The 14,084-nt window shown below is 35.6% G+C and overlaps 1 protein-coding gene across 3 annotated transcripts in view; it reads right to left on the minus strand.

Annotated features, from left to right (window-relative positions):
• ZBTB20 (zinc finger and BTB domain containing 20) overlaps nucleotides 1–14,084 on the minus strand; it is an 838,943-nt gene that overhangs the window by 495,419 nt on the left and 329,440 nt on the right. For all 3 annotated transcript variants that reach the window (XM_053565344.1, XM_053565346.1, XM_053565343.1), the window contains one exon: nucleotides 3,219–3,292. The gene's annotated coding sequence lies outside the window, so the exon portion shown is untranslated. The remainder of the gene's footprint in view (nucleotides 1–3,218; nucleotides 3,293–14,084) is intronic.

Raw genomic sequence — 14,084 nt, forward strand, 5'->3', positions numbered from 1 at the left:
TTCAAATTGCAAAGATGTAGAATCGATCCAAGTGCCAGTCAACTCATGAGTGGATTAACAAAATGTGGCATATGTATACCATGGAATACTACTCAGCCATACAAAAGAATGAATTAATGCCTTTTGCAACACCTTGGATGGAACTAGAGACCATTATCCTAAGTAAAGTATTTAAAGAATGGAAAACCAAATACTATGTGTACCTCACTATTAAATTGGAACAAACTGATAAGAACACATGTGCCCAGAAGGAAGTAAAACTCAGTGGAAATCACCTGGGAGTGGGGGTGGGGGGTGGGGATGGGTGAAAATCTAATGGATATAATGAACACTGTCTGGGATATGGGCACACCTATAGCCCTGACTCAAGCATTATTAAAGCGATCCTTGTAATCAGAAATATTTATACTCCCATGTTGTTTTGAAGTAAAAAAGAATATTAAGTTAACTAAATAAATTTTCCTCTATATGAGTCATTGCATAGCCGAAGTCATGATAATCAATATGTCCAGAAAAATATGGAAAAAAATATTTTTGATAAAAATCAATGTTTTCAGAATACTGTTTTATATATGAATTTTGGAGTACAGTGGAGGGGACTACAGTTCAATAGGCCTGAACTAATGAGACTATGGCAATTTGTTTTTTAGGACACATTGCTCAGACCTGGAGTGCAGAGTGAATGTTGACACCTCAAATTCCAAATTTGGATCTGCTCCCCAGTCTGTATGTCTAAGGATGATTCATACTGGTGGTCAATACAGTTTGTGTAACCTACATACCCTACTCTTGGCCTCAATTTATTTATTTGAAAATGAGGTGATTGGACTTTTATTTCTTACATCCTTTCCACACATGTTGTAGATGTTCTGCCCTAAGATCTCTTTCACCTCAAATTTTTAATCATAAAAATGTAAAATGTTTTTATGAAGTTCTTTGATGTCCTTAAATGTTACTCAACATGGTAACAATACAATTCACTAGGCCTAAATTTTATCATTTTAGTTTTGCCTGAGAGGTCAAATTTTATGAGAGACTTAATTTACATCACCAGAAGCTGAGTTAATAAAAATGAAGGGATTTCTTTTGGAAATAAATTTTCAAAAGTGAGGATAAGCAGGAGGGATACCAATCTTTGTGCAGAAAACCCAGGAAGCTAACGGTAGAAAGGGACAAATTGTGCTGAGTTCTAAAGAATACTCTGGTCTTAGTGATGACAAACTGGTCTTGGCTTTTGTGCCCTGGAATTATATTCTGGTGACGGCTACTTCCTAAATCTCTGGCCTCTTGGTCTATTACCTATTGTACAACTTGCTCCATGTTTCTGAAGCAAAATCCACTGAAGGACAATAAACTGAGATGGCTGAGCTTCATCTTACCCCAGAGTCAGGCAGGTTTACCTTTGGAGCCAACTCCAGTTTATATTGGAAAAGACACGCAAATGGAAAACAAGATCATTCCATTGCCAAAAAAAAATAAAATATGGTATAAATGGGCACCTCTCACTTTGGTCAGAGAAAGCAGTGTGAAGTCTATGAAGTAAAAGACTAAGAGCCTGATGCCCGGTGGGATATGAAGAACAGAAGACTTATCTTCGACAAATCCCTTTATAAACTGTCCTCCTGACAGTCAAAAATTTGCCTGTTAAATTTTATTTAACCCCTGTTTACAATAAATATTATCTGACACTACAAATCCTAAATTTATGATTTAAAAAATTTTTATAATTCTAATGATCACAACTACTAGTATGTGATTACCCATTACTGTGCCAAGGGATGAGAATTCAAATATGAATAAGAAAATGTCCCTGCTTTTAGAAAACTTACTGTTTGTGGCTTTGAATTGGTGTAGTTATGAGGAAAACAACCAGTACTATCGTTTATTCACTCCCATCAGCCAGGTACTTTCCTCAGTTGGCAACACATATATATTGCTGAAGTTCCTTCCATTTTACCAGACACCCCAACAGTGAGGTGATCCTTCTCTGACCACACATCGTCTCTCAAAAAATGAACTTAGCAGGAATTCAGGCAATAGCAGAGACATTTAAACAACTGCAGGACTGTCTACTGTCAACACATAAGAACTGTAGTCAATAATGAAAGAGTACAGTGAACTGAAGTGAAAATGGAAGAAAATGCCTGAATCACCTTTAGTGTACGCTGTTGGACAGGGACTGTGACACTCTGAAAACCAGGAGGCAGTGTACCCCGCGTCCTGTATTCCAACAATAGAAGATTAAATGTTTCAAGACTCTAGTGAAAGACCTTGCAATACATTAAACTATAAAATTTAGAAAGACATTGCAAGCTTCTGCTTTTCATTACCAAAATGTACATTTTGATCTAAAATTAAAAAATATGTAATATTGACTTTCCTTGTAGCATTTCACAACCTTTGAATACAGCATAAAAATGCTTTTCTTTTTTCCTCCACCAGCTATAAGCTTCTGTTTTCTTACCCTGGGTGTCTGAATCTTTTATATGCTTGGGTTCTATTCACTGCCTGTTATTCAAACGTTGAAATCCCAAATGTTAATTGTTCTTCCAAGTACATTGACAAAACAGCAGCTAAATAAGGGTAGACCAGACTGTGGTAGACTCTGACATGCATTTATGGAACAATGGGGCTCTGAGAGACAGCCTTGTAACTCACGGGAAGACATAAGATGTGCTATTTTGACTGCTTCGTAGCAGAATGGGGAACACACGCACACAAGGGAATTATGCATTTTATTTAGTTCTGCCCAAAGTCCTCAAGGCAACTGAATCTTGTGATGTCATCATAAACTTACTTTCTTTCCCTTTCCATTGACACAAAGGCTAAAAATTTCTAATGACATCACAAAGGAAAATGAAATTCACTTTCATTCCGTAAGAAATCTTTTACCTTCCGTGAGACTGGTAGAGTAATGCAAGAACCTTTCCAGACATAGTGTATGTCACTGTGCTGGGACACAGTGGGTGACACCCTCCCTAATTAAATTCAAGCCACCTCCCCTCAGCAAAAAGATTCACAATTTAGAATGGATAAAAAAGACATACTGATTTTTGAGACCAACAACTTTTTTTTAAAGAAAGAAGTCATTTAAGCATGTATTTCTTCAGGGACATTCAGATTTTCCCTCATGTCTGGTTACTATGTAACCATTGTTTCTGTCCCTTTTGGGGCTGGTCACAGAAACACAGAGAAAGGTACAGGAAGCTTTGACTTACAGGAATACAGTGTGGCTCAATCTTTTGTTTTTAAGGTGCAGTGATTTCAGTCTCTAAATGTAACTTCAGGCAGTCTGAAAAGAAACAGGTTAAAATCTCTTTCAGTTATAATTGGTATTTCAGATTTAATTAAAAATTAAACTTTCATAATGTTTCACCATCCAAAGCAATGCATTATCAGTCAAGCGTGGCTTTTTCTTCTTCTTTTTTTTTTTTCTGTTAAGGGGAAAAAAAAAACCTCTCCCAGAGTAGTTTTTTAATGAAAAGAAAAGGATCTAAAGAGGAAAAAAAAAAAAAGCAATTCTGAAAAACAAAATATGCCTTCATGTTAAAGACTTTATAATAGTATGACTAGAGACTCACTGTTTTAGAATTTTAGCAATACGCTATCTGATTTTTCAAAAACTCGTAAATAATTGGACAGCCTATCTATCGCATAAAATGTTACATTCAGAGAATATAAAAGAAAATCTATGGATCTGAATACACATGCTAAAGGAAAATTATGACTTCAAATGAAATTGTAAAAAAATTCTCGATCTATGATTTTCCAATCAATGAATTGGTAGTAAGGTAACTGGTGAAGTAAAGTAAACGAACATATAGAACAACAAAAATGACCACTGAATTCTTCTATATTATGAGTTTTGCGTGCCCATTTCGTATCATACGGTACATCTTGTCACATGCAGCCACTGCTGCTAGAAGCAGCACAGGAAGGTTTGAACCAGACCTCTGGGTTTAAATGACTCTAAATAAATTGCTTACTTTTTAATATGTTTTTTAATATTTCAAATTAGGAATCCAAACCTTAAGATCTCCAAGTATGTCATAAATACTGGGCTTAAACCATCATACTATGTTTTTTCTTTTTTTTTTTTTTTTGCAGTTTTTGGCCAGGGCTGGGCTCGAACCCACCACCTCTGGCTTATGGGGCTGGTGCCCTACTCCACTGAGCCACAGGCGCCACCCATACTATGTTTTTTCAATCCTTTCTTTAAGTAACACCCTCTATAAATAGTACTTTAAAAAAAAAAACACAAACCAGATTAAATCATCCCTATTTTTAGCTTCAAATAACTGACACAATGGGATTTAGGAAAATTTACTATTTAAATGTAAAATGAGATAATGTAATTATCTTTCCATTTTACAGCATGGAAGTTTTTTAAAAACATGTATTTGTAGCACTAAATGTGGTATATTTATGTCCAATTTCCCAATAGTGTAAAGCAATATTTTAATAATTCCATAAGTGAGAGCATAACCATAAATCACCCCTGAAATTATAACTATTATTAGAAAATGCATCTAGTTCTCACTTGTGAATCCTGTTTTCTTTTTCTCTTGAAATATATGGAGGAATATTTTGGATAATGTATCTATTTGATGTACAACGATTTTAAATGCAAGTATGCTCAGATTCACACTAAATCCACTCATGAATGGAAATACATTTTTTAAAAAATTCACTGACATTGACTAAACTTTTTTTTGCCTGCCTCTCACATGCCTGAATTAGACTTAAAATGCACCAGCGTAAAGACAGAAATTATATGGAGGCGTCACCAGGGACAAGTGAAGGGGAGTGCAATATTCCCTTATAAGGTAGGAAAACATTTATAAAAGAAAGTGACAAAAATACCTTGTGCTCAGAAATTAATGGAATATAAGATAAATAAATTGAATAACAATAATCCCTGAGAAATGATTTAGAAATATAAAAATTGCCCATCTTTAGTAAATCTGAGTTACCAACCAGTATTATTCTACTTACCAAAAAATAAATACTTAATGAAACTGATTCCCTGTCTAGTTCAGACATGAAAAGATGATAGAAAATCAGTTGAATATTTACCTATATACCTTTTAAATGACAACTAGTGGTTCATTTTGATTAGATTTCCCTTTCCTCGATTCACCAGATGTTGAGTGAATTGAACTATCAGTTCAAAACAATAAAGTCAATTCTACGACTAGATAGCGTGTTAAGTTATATCCCCCACCCCTCCATGTCTTTCTTCCTTCTCTTTCCCTCTGTCTTCTATTTCTGCCCATTTCTTCCCTTCTTTCACTTTTCTCCTTAACTTCTGTTTTCCTCCTTTTTTCCCCTTTGGTGAGGGTAATGAAGCTCAGAAATAACATCTTGTATCCTGTTGAGGCAAACTTGGTCACAACTATCCTTCCAGATGACAAACTCATTCTTAAAATGTCTGTTTCCCAATCCAAAGAAAACAGACCAATTGAGAAAATAGAGACACAACATCCCTTACCACTACCAGCACCACCACTTTTAATTCCCAGGCTGCATTTATCACAAGGAGGACTGAAATTTATTTACATTATACCTAACCTCAAATAGGACCACAAATAAGACTAATAAAAGGACCATTTTGTGGCACTCAGGCAAACGGCTGAGCAAAACAGATGGATCTTACTTTGAGCCAGGACTCAAAAAATATAGTCGCCAACTCACTGTTGGCGACTACGTATCTTGGCCCAAAGATGGACCTGGAAGTGGGACCAGTTGTCTCTGATATGAATACTGTTCCTCTTCGTATCTGCCTCGTGAACAAATCATTCACCCTGTCACTATGAAGTGGGATTAAACATTGGTAGGAATTGCTCACAATATTGGTCATCAAGGAAGTGAAATATTTTAAGGGACTGTCACATGAGATGAAGGAGCAGGAAATTAGGACCAGGGCCTTATTTTTGGCATTACTGTCTACTTTTCAACTTCTTTGTATTTTTTTTTTTCAAGTTCACTACTGCACACTGAACTCAACTTTGAAACAGTAGATGTACAGAGTATATGTCATCCATGAGAACAAAGTGCTTAGGACATTTCAGGTTCCAAAATCTGTTAAAATTTTTTATGACACACAGATCAACCTCAGTCATTATTAAAATTGACAACCTGTGTCAGACTTCTTTAATCAAAACAAAACTATGTAAGACTTTATAGATAACAATCAATGTCCAATGATGCACTGAAAAACAGCTCAGTAATTGATGTAAATTACAAAGAACAGAAGATCGCTTCTCTCAGGAGAGACCGTTTAGCAATACAGTTATACAGTCTGCACTAAAGATTCAGAATGGCTTGCCAGAGAAGGAGCAAGTGCATTATATTATAGTAACCTATCCTGTAAGTCACAAGGCCACAAACAAAGCACCCAGTCAAAAAATAAAAAAAGAAAAGGAGTGAGAAACTAGGAATCTTAACGTTGACTAAGAATAAAGGGCTGCTTCTGACCACACTCTACTTTTTAAAAATCATCACATGGAAGGAGTTTTAGGTATCACCATGTCACAGAACTTCAATGCAAGAACAGTAAAGTGCTCTGGTTTGGGAGGTCTATGTTAATTCAAGCACGTCTCTTACTGCTCTCTCCCAACTACTCAGTACCGTTGTATCTTGCACAGATCATGTTTTGAGAGTTCACTCACTTCTCTATGATTTATTCATTCAAATACTGTTCAGATTTGACTTTCAAAAGAGACAGCCCCACTTGTGGTCAGCATAGAAGGATAATTACAATCCTTTATATTTTCTTTTAGTTTTTTTTTTTTCCAACCACTTTTTCTTCCATCAGAAAATTAAAAAAAAATCTCAAGTAAATTATTTCATCTATAAATACTTTATTATGTATTGATAAAAGATAATAACAAACATAATATCATCTCACAAAAATAAAAGTGATTCTTTAATGTTATTAAATATCCTATCTATGTCAAATGATTGACTTTTAAATGTGTTTGTTTTTTTACGGCTGGTTTGTTTGAATTGGGAACTAAACAAACACTAAACATTACATTTTAATCTATAAATTCACCATTTTTTTAAAATTTTAACTTTTCATTTTAGAACAATTTAACATTTTTGGAACAGTTGCAGAGATAGTACAGAGAGTTCTCATACTTCCTTCACTAGCTTCTCCTAATATTAACATCTTAAATAACCATGGTAAATTTGTCAAAACTAAGAAATTAACATCGATACAATACTATTAACTGAACTGCAGACTTTATTTAGATGTCACCAGTTTTTCCTTTAATATCTTCTTTTCTGTTCCAAGAATCCAGTCCAGGACACCACATTGCATTTAGTTGCATGCCTCCTTTGTCTCATATCTGATCTGTGACAGCTTCTCAGTCATTCTTTGTTTCTCATGACCTTGATAATTTTAAATAGTAGTGGTCAGATATTTTGTGGAATAGTTCACAATTTGGATTTGTCTGAGGTTTTCTCATAATTAGAATGGAATTCTGAGTTTTAGAGAATAATACAAAAGAGCTGAAGTGCCTTTCCTGTAATGTCATATCATAGGATATGTGATATCAACGTGATATAACCTTGGTCACTTGGTTAAGGTGGTGTCTACCAGGTTTCTCTACACTTCTCTTAGTTTTAATAAGCATAATGTCATTTTTAATAGCATATTGAGGTATAATTTACATAACAAATAATTCACCCTTACTAAATGTACAACACACTGTTTTCAGTAAATTTAGAGTTGTATAAACCTTACCACTATCCATTTTTGGAACATTTTCATCAGTCCCAAAGAATCCTTTATGCCCTGAAGCAGTCAATCCCCATTTTTACCATAGCCCAGATAATAACTAATATGTTTTCTTTCTCCAAAAATTTCCCTTTTCTGGGACATTTTTTATAAACGCAATCACATAATGTGTGGTCTCTTTGATGTGGCTTTTTTCACTTACTATAGTTGATTTTTGGAGATTTAATCTACATTTTGTCGTATTAAGCAGTATATCCACCTCATTATATGGACACTATCACATTTTGTTTATCCATTCATCAATTGATGGACATTTGGATTGTTTCCAATTTTTGACTATTATACTGTAACTAATGCTGCCATTCATATATACATATACTCATATACAATGAGGGCATATGTTTTCATTTCTCCTAGGAAGATACCTAGAAGTAGAATTGCTGGGTCATCAGAATCATTTTAACTTAAAAAAAAAAAAAAAAAAAACTCTTGTTATCTTTGTGGAAATCAACTGACGAAAACTAAAAAAGGTTAATTTTTTAAACTCCTAATTCCATTCCACTGATCTGTATTCCAGAACTACACTCTTTCTTATTGTTCTTAAGTTTTTAAAACCAGAAAGAATACATTATCAATTTTCTCCTTTTTCAAAATTATTTTTATTATTGAGGGTCTTTTGCATTTTCATGTAAATTTTAGAAGTACTTTATCAATTTCTTCGAAAATGCCTTTTTAGTTACTGTGAAAGGAAATGTTTTCTTAATTTCATTGTTTGTTTGTAGTATCTAGAAATATAATTGAATTCTATACAATGCTGCTGTATCCAATTGACTTTTATTTTTTTCTCTCTCTTTTTTTTTTATTGTTGGGGATTCATTGAGGGTACAATAAGCCAGGTTACACTGATTGCAATTGTTAGGTAAAGTCCCTCTTGCAATCATGTCTTGACCCCATAAAGTGTGACACACACAAAGGCCCCACCCCCCCTCCCTCCGTCCCTCTTTCTGCTTCCCCCCCCATAACCTTAATTGCCACTAATTGTCCTCATATCAAAATTGAGTACATAGGATTCATGCTTCTCCATTCTTGTAATACTTTACTAAGAATAATGTCTTCCACTTCCATCCAGGTAAATACAAAGGATGTAAAGTCTCCATTTTTTTTAATGGTTGAATTGTATTCCATGGTGTACATATAGCACAGCTTGTTAATCCATTCCTGGGTTGGTGAGCATTTAGGCTGTATCCACATTTTGGAGATTGTAAATTGAGCTGCAATAAACAGTCTAGTACAAGTGTCCTTATGATAAAAGGATTTTTTTCCTTCTGGGTAGATGCCCAGTAATGGGATTGCAGGATCAAATGGGAGGTCTAGCTTGAGTGCTTTGAGGTTTCTCCATACTTCCTTCCAGAAAGGTTGTACTAGTTTGCAGTCCCACCAGCAGTGTAAAAGTGTTCCCTTCTCTCCACATCCACGCCAGCATCTGTAGTTTTGAGATTTTGTGATGTGGGCCATTCTCACCAGGGTTAGATGATATCTCAGGGTTGATTTTATTTGCATTTCTCTAATATATAGAGATGATGAACATTTTTTCATGTGTTTGTTAGCCATTCGTCTGTCATCTTTAGAGAAAGTTCTATTCATGTCTCTTGCCCATTGATATATGGGATTGCTGGCTTTTTTCATGTGGATTAATTTGAGTTCTCTATAGATCCTAGTAATCAAGCTTTTGTCTGATTGAAAATATGTAAATATCCTTTCCCATTGTGTAGGTTGTCTCTTTGCTTTGGTTATTGTCTCCTTAGCTGTACAGAAGCTTTTCAGTTTAATGAAGTCCCATTTGTTTATTTTTGTTGTTGCAATTGCCATGGCAGTCTTCTTCATGAAGTCTTTCCCCAGGCCAAAATCTTCCAGTGTTTTTCCTATGCTTTCTTTGAGGATTTTTATTGTTTCATGCCTTAAATTTAAGTCCTTTATCCATCTTGAATCAATTTTTGTGAGTGGGGAAAGGTGTGGGTCCAGTTTCAGTCTTTTACATGTAGACATCCAGTTCTCCCAACACCATTTATTGAATAGGGAGTCTTTCCCCCAAGGTATGTTCTTGTTTGGTTTATCGAACATTAGGTGGTTGTAAGATGTTAGTTTCATTTCTTGGTTTTCAATTTGATTCCAAGTGTCTATGTCTCTGTTTTTGTGCCAGTACCATGCTGTCTTGACCACTATGGTTTTGTAGTACAGACTAAAATCTGGTATGCTGATGCCCCCAGCTTTATTTTTATTACTAAGAACTGCTTTAGCTATACGGGGTTTTTTCCTGTTCCATACAAAATGCAGAATCATTTTTTCCAAATCTGGAAAGTATGATGTTGGTATTTTGATAGGAATGGCATTGAATAGGTAGATTGCTTTGGGAAGTATAGACATTTTAACAATGTTGATTCTTCCCATCCATGAGCATGGTATGTTCTTCCATTTGTTAATATCCTCTGCTATTTCCTTCGTGAGGATTTCATAGTTTTCTTTATAGAGGTCCTTCACCTCCTTCATTAGGTATATTCCTAGGTATTTCATTTTCTTTGAAACTATGGTGAAGGGAGTGGTGTCCTTAATTAGCTTCTCCTCTTGACTGTTATTGGTGTATACAAAGGCTACTGACTTGTGGACATTGATTTTATATCCTGAAACATTACTGTATTTTTTGATGACTTCTAGGAGTCTTGCAGTTGAGTCTTTGGGGTTCTCTAAGTATAAGATCATGTCGTCAGCAAAGAGGGAGAGTTTGACCTCTTCTGCTCCCATTTGGATTCCCTTTATTTCCTTGTCTTGCCGAATTGTATTGGCTAGAACTTCTAGCACTATGTTGAATAGTAAAGGTGACAGAGGACAACCTTGTCTGGTTCCAGTTCAAAGAGGAAAAGCTTTCAGTTTTACTCCATTCAGTAAAATATTGGCTGTGGGTTTGTCATAGATAGCTTCAATCAGTTTTAGAAATGTGCCACCTATGCCTATACTCTTCAGTGTTCTAATTAGAAAAGGATGCTGGATTTTATCAAATGCTTTTTCTGCATCTATTGAGAGGATCATGTGATCTTTATTTTTGCCTCTGTTAATATGGTGGATAACGTTTATGGACTTGCGTATGTTAAACCAGCCTTGCATCCCTGGGATGAAGCCTACTTGATCATGATGAATGACTTTTTTGATGATAAGCTGTAATCTATTGGCTAGGATTTTGTTGAGAATTTTTGCATCTATATTCATGAGTGAGATTGGTCTGAAATTCTCCTTTTTGTTTGGGTCTTTTCCTGGTTTTGGTATCAGGGTGATGTTTGCTTCATAGAATGTGTTGGGGAAGATTCCTTCTTCCTCAATTTTTTGGAATAATTTCTGCAGTACAAGAATAAGCTCTTCCTTGAAGGTTTGATAGAATTCTGGTGTGAAGCCATCTGGACCAGGACATTTTTTGGTTGGAAGATTTTTTATTGTTTCTTTGATCTCAGTGCTTGAAATTGGTCTGTTCAGGAGCTCTATTTCTTCCTGGCTGAGTCTAGGGAGAGGGTGTAATTCCAAATATTGATCCATTTCCTTCACATTGTCAAATTTCTGGGCATAGAGTTTCTGGTAGTATTCAGAGATGATCTCTTGTATCTCTGTGGGATCAGTTGTTGTTTCCCCTTTATCATTTCTGATTGAGGTTACTAGAGATTTTACTTTTCTATTCCTCATTAGTCTGGCCAATGGTTTATCTATTTTATTTATTTTTTCAAAAAACCAACTCCTTGTTTCATTAATTTTCTGAATGATTCCTTTGTTTTCAATGTCATTGATCTCTGATTTGATTTTGGATATTTCTTTTCTTCTACTGAGTTTAGGCTTAGATTGTTCTTCTTTTTCCAATTCCATAAGATCTCTTGTGAGATTGTCGATGCGCTCTCTTTCTGTTTTTCGAATATAGGCATCTAAAACAATGAATTTTCCTCTCAAAACTGCTTCTGCAGTATCCCACAGGTTTTGGTAGCTTGTGTCTTCATTGTTGTTATGCTCAAGAAAGTTAATGACTTCCTGTTTTATTTCTTCCTGCACCCATCTGTTATTCAATAGAAGATTGTTTAATTTCCATGCCTTTGGGTGGGGTCGAGCATTTTTTTTAGAGTTGACTTCCACCTTTAGTGCCTTATGGTCTGAGAGGATACAAGGTAAAATTTCAATTCTTTTGATTCTGTTGATATTTGTTTTGTGTCCCAGGATATGATCAATTTTGGAGAATGTTCCATGGGGTGATGAGAAGAATGTATATTCTTTATCTTTGGGGTGGAGTGTTCTATATGCGTCTATCAAGCACAGTTGTTCTAGGGTTTCATTTAAATCTCTCATATCCTTGTTTAATTTCTGTTTAGAGGATCTGTCCAGCTCTGTAAGAGGAGTGTTAAAGTCTCCTGTTATTATGGTATTATCAGATATCATATTGCTCAGACTGAGTAAGGTCTGTTTCAAGAATCTGGGAGCATTTAAATTGGGTGTATAAATATTTAGAATTGAAATGTCTTCTTGTTGTATTTTTCCCTTGACCAATATAAAGTGACCAACTTTGTCTTTTTTGACTTTAGTTGCTTTAAATCCACATGTATCTGAAAATAAGATTGCAACTCCTCTTTTCTTCTGAATTTCATTTGCCTGAAAAATTGTCTTCCAACCCTTGACTCGGAGCTTTAATTTGTCTTTTGAAGCCGGGTGTGTTTCTAGCGGACAGCAAATGGATGGCTTGTGTTTTTTAATCCAGTCAATCAATCTATGTCTCTTCAGTGGGGAATTCAAGCCATTAACATTTATTGAGATAATTGATAAGTGTGGTAGTATTCTATTTGTCTTATTTGGTGAGAGTCCATTGCTTAGTTTTATCTTTTGCATCAGTGTGGAGGTTTGGTTCTGTCCTTTAATTTCTGAGTTCTTACTTTGCTGCTGATCCATTGTGGTGGTCAGTGTGCAGAACAGGTTGAAGTATTTCCTGTAGAGCTGGTCTTGTTGTGGCGAATTTCCTCAGTGTTTGTATATCCGTAAATGATTTGATTTCTCCGTCAGTTTTTAAGCTTATCTTAGGACGGTACAGAATTCTGGGCTGGAAATTGTTCTGTTTAAGTAGATTAAAGGTAGATGACCATTGTCTTCTTGCTTGGAAAGTTTCATTAGAGAAGTCTGTGGTCACTGTGATGGATTTGCCCCTGTAGGTCAACTTGCGCTTACTCCTGGCAGTTTGCAGAATCTTTTCTTTTGTCTTGACTTTGGACAGGTTCATCACAATGTGTCTTGGAGAAGCTTGGTTAGAGTTGAGGCGACCTGGGGTCCGATATCCCTCTGAAAGCAGTGTGTCAGAATCTTTGGTGATATTTGGGAAATTTTCTTTTATAATATTCTCTAGTATGGCTTCCATTCCTCTGGGGCATTCTTCTTCCCCTTCTGGAATTCGTATAACTCGTATGTTGGAACGCTTCATAAAGTCCCATAATTCTGACAGTGAACGTTCTGCTTTCTCTCTCTTCTTTTCTGCCTCTTTTACTATCTGAGTTATCTCAAGAACTTTGTTTTCTACCTCTGAAATTCTTTCTTCTGCATGGTCTAACCTGTTGCTGATACTTTCCATTGCATCTTTAAGTTCCCTAATTGACTGTTTCATTTCCTTCAGCTGTGCTATATCCTTTTTATATTCTTCATATCGTTCATCTCTTATGTGATTCTGTTTTTGGATTTCCTTTTGGTTATTTTCCACTTTATTAGCAGTTTCCTTCATTGTTTCCATCATTTCTTTCATTGTTTTCAAAATTTGTATTCTAAATTCCCTTTCTGTCATTCCTAACATTTCTGTATAGGTGGAATCCTCTGCATTAGCTACCTCATGGTCCCTTGGCGGGGTTGTTCTGGACTGGTTCTTCATGTTGCCTGGAGTTTTCTGCTGATTCTTCCTCATGAGTGATTTCTTTTATCTGTTTCCTTGCCCTAATTTTCCTTTCACTTCCTCTTGCTCTTTAAGTTCTCATGCCTGTGGACTCCCTGGACTCGGGACCTGGCACTGGGCGCAGTCAGAGCTGTCGGCCGCCAGCACCGCCAGTTTGGCGGCTTCCTGCAGCGCCTCTCACTGCCTGCCGCCACCCCAATTGACTTTTATATTACTAGTTTTTGTTTATGTGCATGTACATTATATAAGATTTTCTTCATACAGAATTATAATGTCTGCAAATAAAGAGTTTTACTTCTTACTTTCCAATCTTAATGCCATTGATTTTTCTTTTCTGTCTTTCCTTTCCTTGTCTTCATTTTTTCCCTCTCTTTCTTTACTTTATCA

Source organism: Nycticebus coucang, chromosome 16 (genome assembly GCF_027406575.1).
Source record: "Nycticebus coucang isolate mNycCou1 chromosome 16, mNycCou1.pri, whole genome shotgun sequence".
Lineage (NCBI taxonomy): Eukaryota > Metazoa > Chordata > Mammalia > Primates > Lorisidae > Nycticebus > Nycticebus coucang.